The sequence below is a fragment of the Procambarus clarkii genome, chromosome 2 (assembly GCF_040958095.1).
Source record: "Procambarus clarkii isolate CNS0578487 chromosome 2, FALCON_Pclarkii_2.0, whole genome shotgun sequence".
NCBI lineage: Eukaryota > Metazoa > Arthropoda > Malacostraca > Decapoda > Cambaridae > Procambarus > Procambarus clarkii.
This window is the reverse complement of record NC_091151.1, coordinates 47,253,734-47,263,967: the sequence shown is the minus strand read 5'-3', so window position 1 is coordinate 47,263,967 and position 10,234 is coordinate 47,253,734.

Below are 10,234 nucleotides of genomic sequence, written 5' to 3'. Positions count from 1 at the left end.
CCCCCCAAGCCCTACCGAGAACCCAGCCCCAAGCCCTTACCGAGAACCCAGCCCCAAGCCCTACCGAGAACCCAGCCCCAATACCTACCAAGAACCCACCCGAAGCCGGACAGACACCCACCTGGAGCCCGAACAGTCACCCACCCGGAGCCCGCCAGTTTAGTAAACCGGAGCCCGCCAGTTGAGTGAACTGGAACCCGTCAGTTGAGTACCTGGAGCCCGCCCAGAGCCCTACCGAGAACCCACCCTGAGCCCGACCAAGAACCTACCCCGAGCCCTACAGAGGTTCCCCAAGCCCGAGAGCCTATCCCGATCCCGAAAGAGCCCACCCCGACCCCTACCGAGAACCCACCCCCCAAGCCCTACCGAGAACCCACCCCCCAAGCCCTACCGAGAACCCACCCCCCCAAGCCCGACCGAGAACCCCCCCCCCAAGCCCGACCGAGAACCCCCCCCCCCCAAACCCTACCGAGAACCCACCCCCCCAAGCCCTACCGAGAACCCACCCCCCCAAGCCCTACCGAGAACCCACCCCCCAAAGCCCTACCGAGAACCCACCCCCCAAGCCCTACCGAGAACCCAGCCCCAAGCCCTTACCGAGAACCCAGCCCAAAGCCCTACCGAGAACCCAGCCCCAATACCTACCAAGAACCCACCCCAAGCCCTACCAAGAACCCACTCGAAGCCGGACAGACACCCACCTGGAGCCCGAACAGTCACCCACCCGGAGCCCGACCAGTCAAACACCCGGAGCCCGCCAGTTTAGTAAACCGGAGCCCGCCAGTTGAGTGAACCGGAGCCCGCCAGTTGAGTGAACTGGAACCCGTCAGTTGAGTACCTGGTGCCTGCCCCGAGCCCTACCGAGAACCCACCCTGAGCCCGCCCAAGAACCTACCCCAAGCCCTACAGAGGTCCCCCAAGCCCGAGAGCCTATCCCGATCCCGAAAGAGCCCACCCCGAGCCCTACCGAGAACCCACCCCCAAAGCCCTACCAAGAACCCACCCCCAAGCCCTACCAAGAACCCACCCCCAACCCCTACCAAGAACCCAGCCCTAATACCTACCAAGAACCCACCCCAAGCCCTACCAAGAACCCACCCGAAGCTGGACAGACACCCACCTGGAGCCCGAACAGTCACCCACCCGGAGCCCGACCAGTCAAACACCCGGAGCCCGCCAGTTTAGTAAACCGGAGCCCGCCAGTTGAGTGAACCGGAGCCCGCCAGTTGAGTGAACTGGAACCCGTCAGTTGAGTACCTGGAGCCCGCCCCGAGCCCTACCGAGAACCCACCCTGAGCCCGACCAAGAACCTACCCCGAGCCCTACAGAGGTTCCCAAAGCCCGAGAGCCTATCCCGATCCCGAAAGAGCCCACCCCGAGCCCTACCGAGAACCCACCCCCCAAGCCCTACCGAGAACCCACCCCCCAAGCCCTACCAAAACCCACCCCCAAGCCCTACCAAGAACCCAGCCCTAATACCGACTAAGAACCCACCCCAAGCCCTACCAAGAACCCACCCGAAGCTGGACAGACACCCACCTGGAGCCCGAACAGTCACCCACCCGGAGCCCGACCAGTCAAACACCCGGAGCCCGCCAGTTTAGTAAACCGGAGCCCGCCAGTTGAGTGAACCGGAGCCCGCCAGTTGAGTGAACTGGAACCCGTCAGTTGAGTACCTGGAGCCCGCCCCGAGCCCTACCGAGAACCCACCCTGAGCCCGACCAAGAACCTACCCCGAGCCCTACAGAGGTTCCCGAAGCCCGAGAGCCTATCCCGATCCCGAAAGAGCCCACCCCGACCCCTACCGAGAACCCACCCCCCAAGCCCTACCGAGAACCCGCCCTACCGAGAACCCACCCCCCCAAGCCCTACCGAGAACCCCCCCCCCAAGCCCTACCGAGAACCCACCCCCCCCCCAAGCCCTACCGAGAACCCACCCCCCAAGCCCTACCGAGAACCCACCCCCCAAGCCCTACCGAGAACCCAGCCCCAAGCCCTTACCGAGAACCCAGCCCCAAGCCCTACCGAGAACCCAGCCCAAAGCCCTACCGAGAACCCAGCCCCAATACCCACCAAGAATCCACCCCAAGCCCTACCAAGAACCCACCCGAAGCCGGACAGACACCCACCTGGAGCCCGAACAGTCACCCACCCGGAGCCCGACCAGTCAAACACCCGGAGCCCGCCAGTTTAGTAAACCGGAGCCCGCCAGTTGAGTGAACCGGAGCCCGCCAGTTGAGTGAACTGGAACCCGTCAGTTGAGTACCTGGAGCCCGCCCCGAGCCCTACCGAGAACCCACCCTGAGCCCGACCAAGAACCTACCCCGAGCCCTACAGAGGTTCCCCAAGCCCGAGAGCCTATCCCGATCCCGAAAGAGCCCACCGGGAGCCAACCCCAAACCCTACCAAGAACCCACCCCCAAGCCCTACCAAGAACCCACCCCCAAGCCCTACCAAGAACCCAACCCTAATACCTACCAAGAACCCACCCCAAGCCCTACCAAGAACCCACCCGAAGCTGGACAAACACCCACCTGGAGCCCGAACAGTCACCCACCCGGAGCCCGACCAGTCAAACACCCGGAGCCAGCCAGTTTAGTAAACCGGAGACCGCCAGTTGAGTGAACCGGAGCCTGCCAGTTGAGTGAACTGGAACCCGTCAGTTGAGTACCTGGAGCCCGCCCCGAGCCCTACCGAGAACCCACCCTGAGCCCGACCAAGAACCTACCCCGAGCCCTACAGAGGTTCCCCAAGCCCGAGAGCCTATCCCGATCCCGAAAGAGCCCACCCCGAGCCCTACCGAGAACCCACCCCCCAAGCCCTACCGAGAACCCACCCCCCAAGCCCTACCAAAACCCACCCCCAAGCCCTACCAAGAACCCAGCCCTAATACCTACTAAGAACCCACCCCAAGCCCTACCAAGAACCCACCCGAAGCTGGACAGACACCCACCCTGAGCCCGACCAAGAACCTACCCCGAGCCCTACAGAGGTTCCCGAAGCCCAAGAGCCTATCCCGATCCCGAAAGAGCCCACCCCGACCCCTACCGAGAACCCACCCCCCAAGCCCTACCGAGAACCCGCCCTACCGAGAACCCACCCCCCCAAGCCCTACCGAGAACCCACCCCCCAAGCCCTACCGAGAACCCCCCCCAAGCCCTACCGAGAACCCACCCCCCCCCCAAGCCCTACCGAGAACCCACCTCCCAAGCCCTACCGAGAACCCACCCCCCAAGCCCTACCGAGAACCCAGCCCCAAGCCCTTACCGAGAACCCAGCCCCAAGCCCTTACCGAGAACCCAGCCCCAAGCCCTACCGAGAACCCAGCCCAAAGCCCTACCGAGACCCCCCCCCCCCCCAAGCCCTACCGAGAACCCCCCCCAAGCCCTACCGAGAACCCCCCCAAGCCCTACCGAGAACCCCCCCCCAAGCCCTACCGAGACCCCCCCCCCAAGCCCTACCGAGACCCCACCCCCCCCAAGCCCTACCGAGAACCCCCCCCCAAGCCCTAACGAGAATCCACCCCCCCAAGCCCTACCGAGAACCCACCCCCCCAAGCCCTACCGAGAACCCACTCCCCCAAGCCCTACCGAGAACCCACCCCCCCAAGCCCTACCGAGAACCCACCCCCCCAAACCCTACCGAGAACCCACCCCCCAAGCCCTACCGAGAACCCAGCCCAAAGCCCTACCGAGAACCCAGCCCAAAGCCCTACCGAGAACCCAGCCCCAATACCTACCAAGAACCCACCCCAAGCCCTACCAAGGACCCACCCGAAGCCGGACAGACACCCACCTGGAGCCCGAACAGTCACCCACCTGGAGCCCGACCAGTCAAACACCCGGAGCCCGCCAGTTTAGTAAACCGGAGCCCGCCAGTTGAGTGAACCGGAGCCCGCCAGTTGAGTGAACTGGAACCCGTCAGTTGAGTACCTGGAGCCTGCCCCGAGCCCTACCGAGAACCCACACTGAGCCCGACCAAGAACCTACCCCGAGCCCTACAGAGGTTCCCCAAGCCCGAGAGCCTATCCCGATCCCGAAAGAGCCCACCCCGACCCCTACCGAGAACCCACCCCCCAAGCCCTACCGAGAACCCGCCCTACCGAGAACCCACCCCCCCAAGCCCTACCGAGAACCCACCCCCCCAAGCCCTACCGAGAACCCCCCCCCAAGCCCTACCGAGAACCCACCCCCCCCCAAGCCCTACCGAGAACCCACCCCCCAAACCCTACCGAGAACCCACCCCCCAAGCCCTACCGAGAACCCAGCCCCAAGCCCTTACCGAGAACCCAGCCCCAAGCCCTACCGAGAACCCAGCCCAAAGCCCTACCGAGAACCCAGCCCCAATACCTACCAAGAACCCACCCCAAGCCCTACCAAGAACCCACCCGAAGCCGGACAGACACCCACCTGGAGCCCGAACAGTCACCCACCCGGAGCCCGACCAGTCAAACACCCGGAGCCCGCCAGTTTAGTAAACCGGAGCCCGCCAGTTGAGTGAACCGGAGCCCGCCAGTTGAGTGAACTGGAACCCGTCAGATGAGTACCTGGAGCCCGCCCCGAGCCCTACCGAGAACCCACCCTGAGCCCGACCAAGAACCTACCCCGAGCCCTACAGAGGTTCCCCAAGCCCGAGAGCCTATCCCGATCCCGAAAGAGCCCACCGGGAGCCAACCCCAAACCCTACCAAGAACCCACCCCCAAGCCCTACCAAGAACCCACCCCCAAGCCCTACCAAGAACCCAACCCTAATACCTACCAAGAACCCACCCCAAGCCCTACCAAGAACCCACCCGAAGCTGGACAAACACCCACCTGGAGCCCGAACAGTCACCCACCCGGAGCCCGACCAGTCAAACACCCGGAGCCCGCCAGTTTAGTAAACCGGAGACCGCCAGTTGAGTGAACTGGAGCCCGCCAGTTGAGTGAACTGGAACCCGTCAGTTGAGTACCTGGAGCCCGCCCCGAGCCCTACCGAGAACCCACCCTGAGCCCGACCAAGAACCTACCCCGAGCCCTACAGAGGTTCCCCAAGCCCGAGAGCCTATCCCGATCCCGAAAGAGCCCACCCCGAGCCCTACCGAGAACCCACCCCCCAAGCCCTACCGAGAACCCACCCCCCAAGCCCTACCAAAACCCACCCCCAAGCCCTACCAAGAACCCAGCCCTAATACCTACTAAGAACCCACCCCAAGCCCTACCAAGAACCCACCCGAAGCTGGACAGACACCCACCTGGAGCCCGAACAGTCACCCACCCGGAGCCCGACCAGTCAAACACCCGGAGCCCGCCAGTTTAGTAAACCGGAGCCCGCCAGTTGAGTGAACCGGAGCCCGCCAGTTGAGTGAACTGGAACCCGTCAGTTGAGTACCTGGAGCCCGCCCCGAGCCCTACCGAGAACCCACCCTGAGCCCGACCAAGAACCTACCCCGAGCCCTACAGAGGTTCCCGAAGCCCGAGAGCCTATCCCGATCCCGAAAGAGCCCACCCCGACCCCTACCGAGAACCCACCCCCCAAGCCCTACCGAGAACCCGCCCTACTGAGAACCCACCCCCCCAAGCCCTACCGAGAACCCACCCCCCAAGCCCTACCGAGAACCCCCCCCCAAGCCCTACCGAGAACCCACCCGCCCCCAAGCCCTACCGAGAACCCACCCCCCAAGCCCTACCGAGAACCCAGCCCCAAGCCCTTACCGAGAACCCAGCCCCAAGCCCTACCGAGAACCCAGCCCAAAGCCCTACCGAGACCCGCCCCAAGCCCTACCGAGAACCCCCCCCCAAGCCCTACCGAGAACCCCCCCAAGCCCTACCGAGAACCCCCCCCCAAGCCCTACCGAGACCCCCCCCCCCAAGCCCTACCGAGACCCCACCCCCCCCCAAGCCCTACCGAGAACCCCCCCCCAAGCCCTAACGAGAACCCACCCCCCCAAGCCCTACCGAGAACCCACCCCCCCAAGCACTACCGAGAACCCACTCCCCCAAGCCCTACCGAGAACCCACCCCCCAAGCCCAACCGAGAACCCACCCCCCCAAACCCTACCGAGAACCCACCCCCCAAGCCCTACCGAGAACCCAGCCCAAAGCCCTACCGAGAACCCAGCCCCAATACCTACCAAGAACCCACCCCAAGCCCTACCAAGGACCCACCCGAAGCCGGACAGACACCCACCTGGAGCCCGAACAGTCACCCACCCGGAGCCCGACCAGTCAAACACCCGGAGCCCGCCAGTTTAGTAAACCGGAGCCCGCCAGTTGAGTGAACCGGAGCCCGCCAGTTGAGTGAACTGGAACCCGTCAGTTGAGTACCTGGAGCCTGCCCCGAGCCCTACCGAGAACCCACACTGAGCCCGACCAAGAACCTACCCCGAGCCCTACAGAGGTTCCCCAAGCCCGAGAGCCTATCCCGATCCCGAAAGAGCCCACCCCGACCCCTACCGAGAACCCACCCCCCCAAGCCCTACCGAGAACCCACCCCCCCACTCCCTACCGAGAACCCACCCCCCCAAGCCCTACCGAGAACCCCCCCCAAGCCCTACCGAGAACCAACCCCCCCAAGCCCTACCGAGAACCCACCCCCCCCAAGCCCTACCGAGAACCCACCCCCCCAAGCCCTACCGAGAACCCACCCCCCAAGCCCTACCGAGAACCCACCCCCCCCCAAGCCCTACCGAGAACCCACCCCCCCCAAGCCCTACCGAGAACCCCCCCCCCCCCCAAGCCCTACCGACAACCCACCCCCCAAGCCCTACCGAGAACCCACCCCCCAAGCCCTACCAAAACCCACCCCCAAGCCCTACCAAGAACCCAGCCCTAATACCTACCAAGAACCCACTCGAAGCTGGACAGACACCCACCTGGAGCCCGAACAGTCACCCACCCGGAGCCCGACCAGTCAAACACCCGGAGCCCGCCAGTTTAGTAAACCGGAGCCCGCCAGTTGAGTGAACCGGAGCCCGCCAGTTGAGTGAACTGGAACCCGTCAGTTGAGTACCTGGAGCCTGCCCCAAGCCCTACCGAGAACCCACCCTGAGCCCGACCAAGAACCTACCCCGAGCCCTACAGAGGTTCCCCAAGCCCGAGAGCCTATCCCGATCCCGAAAGAGCCCACCCCGAGCCTGACCGGGAGCCAACCCCAAACCCTACCAAGAACCCACCCCCAAGCCCTACCAAGAATTCACCCCCAAGCCCTACCAAGAACCCACCCCCAAGCCCTACCAAGAACCCACCCCCAAGCCCTACCAAGAACCCAGCCCTAATACCTACCAAGAACCCACCCCAAGCCCTACCAAGAACCCACCCGAAGCTGGACAGACACCCACCTGGAGCCCGAACAGTCACCCACCCGGAGCCCGACCAGTCAAACACCCGGAGCCCGCCAGTTTAGTAAACCGGAGCCCGCCAGTTGAGTGAACCGGAGCCCGCCAGTTGAGTGAACTGGAACCCGTCAGTTGAGTACCTGGAGCCCGCCCCGAGCCCTACCAAGAACCCACCCTGAGCCCAACCAAGAACCTACCCCGAGCCCTACAGAGGTTCCCCAAGCCCGAGAGCCTATCCCGATCCCGAAAGAGCCCACCCCGAGCCCTACCGAGAACCCACCAACAAGCCCTACCGAGAACCCACCCCCCAAGCCCTACCGAGAACCCACCCCCAAGCCCTACCAAGAACCCAGCCCTAATACCTACCAAGAACCCACCCCAAGCCCTACCAAGAACCCACCCGAAGCTGGACAGACACCCACCTGGAGCCCGAACAGTCACCCACCCAGAGCCCGACCAGTCAAACACCCGGAGCCCGCCAGTTTAGTAAACCGGAGCCCGCCAGTTGAGTGAACCGGAGCCCGCCAGTTGAGTGAACTGGAACCCGTCAGTTGAGTACCTGGAGCCCGCCCCGAGCCCTACCGAGAACCCACCCTGAGCCCGACAAAGAACCTACCCCGAGCCCTACAGAGGTTCCCCAAGCCCGAGAGCCTATCCTGATCCCGAAAGAGCCCACCCCGAGCCCTACCGAGAACCCACCCCCCAAGCCCTACCGAGAACCCACCCCCCAAGCCCTACCAAAACCCACCCCCAAGCCCTACCAAGAACCCACCCCAAGCCCTACCAAGAACCCACCCGAAGCTGGACAGACACCCACCTGGAGCCCGAACAGTCACCCACCCGGAGCCCGACCAGTCAAACACCCGGAGCCCGCCAGTTTAGTAAACCGGAGCCCGCCAGTTGAGTGAACCGGAGCCCGCCAGTTGAGTGAACTGGAACCCGTCAGTTGAGTACCTGGAGCCCGCCCCGAGCCCTACCGAGAACCCACCCTGAGCCCGACCAAGAACCTACCCCGAGCCCTACAGAGGTTCCCGAAGCCCGAGAGCCTATCCCGATCCCGAAAGAGCCCACCCCGACCCCTATCGAGAACCCACCCCCCAAGCCCTACCGAGAACCCACCCCCCCAAGCCCTACCGAGAACCCACCCCCCCCAAGCCCTACCGAGAACCCACCCCCCCCAAGCCTTACCGAGAACCCCCCCCCCAAGCCCTACCGAGAACCCACCCCCAAGCCCTACCGAGAACCCACCCCCCAAGCCCTACCGAGAACCCAGCCCCAAGCCCTTACCGAGAACCCAGCCCCAAGCCCTACCGAGAACCCAGCCCAAAGCCCTACCGAGAACCCAGCCCCAATACCTACCAAGAACCCACCCCAAGCTTTACCAAGAACCCACCCGAAGCCGGACAGACACCCACCTGGAGCCCGAACAGTCACCCACCCGGAGCCCGCCAGTTTAGTAAACCGGAGCCCGCCAGTTGAGTGAACCGGAGCCCGCCAGTTGAGTGAACTGGAACCCGTCAGTTGAGTACCTGGAGCCTGCCCCGAGCCTTACCGAGAACCCACCCTGAGCCCAACCAAGAACCTACCCCGAGCCCTACAGAGGTTCCCCAAGCCCGAGAGCCTATCCCGATCCCGAAAGAGCCCACCTCGAGCCCTACCGAGAACCCACCCCCAAGCCCTACCGAGAACCCACCCCCCAAGCCCTACCGAGAACCCACCCCCAAGCCCTACCAAGAACCCAGCCCTAATACCTACCAAGAACCCACCCCAAGCCCTACCAAGAACCCACCCGAAGCTGGACAGACACCCACCTGGAGCCCGAACAGTCACCCACCCGGAGCCCGACCAGTCAAACACCCAGAGCCCGCCAGTTTAGTAAACCGGAGCCCGCCAGTTGAGTGAACCGGAGCCCGCCAGTTGAGTGAACTGGAACCCGTCAGTTGAGTACCTGGAGCCCGCCCCAAGCCCTACCGAGAACCCACCCTGAGCCCGACCAAGAACCTACCCCGAGCCCTACAGAGGTTCCCCAAGCCCAAGAGTCTATCCCGATCCCGAAAGAGCCCACCCCGACCCCTACCGAGAACCCACCCCCCAAGCCCTACCGAAAACCCACCCCCCCAAGCCCTACCGAGAACCCCCCCCCCCCAAGCCCTACCGAGAACCCCCCCCCCAAGCCCTACCGAGAACCCCCCCCCCAAGCCCTACCGAGAACCCTCCCCCAAGCCCTACCGAGAACCCACCCCCCAAGCCCTACCGAGAACACACCCCCCAAGCCCTACCGAGAACCCACCCCCCCAAGATCTACCGAGAACCCACTCCCCCAAGCCCTACCGAGAACCCACTCCCCCAAGCCCTACCGAGAACCCACCCCCCCCAAGCCCTACCGAGAACCCACCCCCCCAAACCCTACCGAGAACCCACCCCCCAAGCCCTACCAAGAACCCACCCGAAGCTGGACAGACACCCACCTGGAGCCCGAACAGTCACCCACCCGGAGCCCGACCAGTCAAACACCCGGAGCCCGCCAGTTTAGTAAACCGGAGCCCGCCAGTTGAGTGAACTGGAGCCCGCCAGTTGAGTGAACTGGAACCCGTCAGTTGAGTACCTGGAGCCCGCCCCGAGCCCTACCGAGAACCCACCCTGAGCCCGACCAAGAACCTACCCCGAGCCCTACAGAGGTTCCCCAAGCCCGAGAGCCTATCCCGATCCCGAAAGAGCCCACCCCGAGCCCTACCGAGAACCCACCCCCAAGCCCTACCGAGAACCCACCCCCCCCAAGCCCTACCGAGAACCCACCCCCCCAAGCTCTACCGAGACACCCCCCCCCAAGCCCTACCGAGAACCCCCCCCCCAAGCCCTACCGAGAACCCACCCCCCAAGCCCTACCGAGAACCCACCCCCCAAGCCCTACCGAGAACC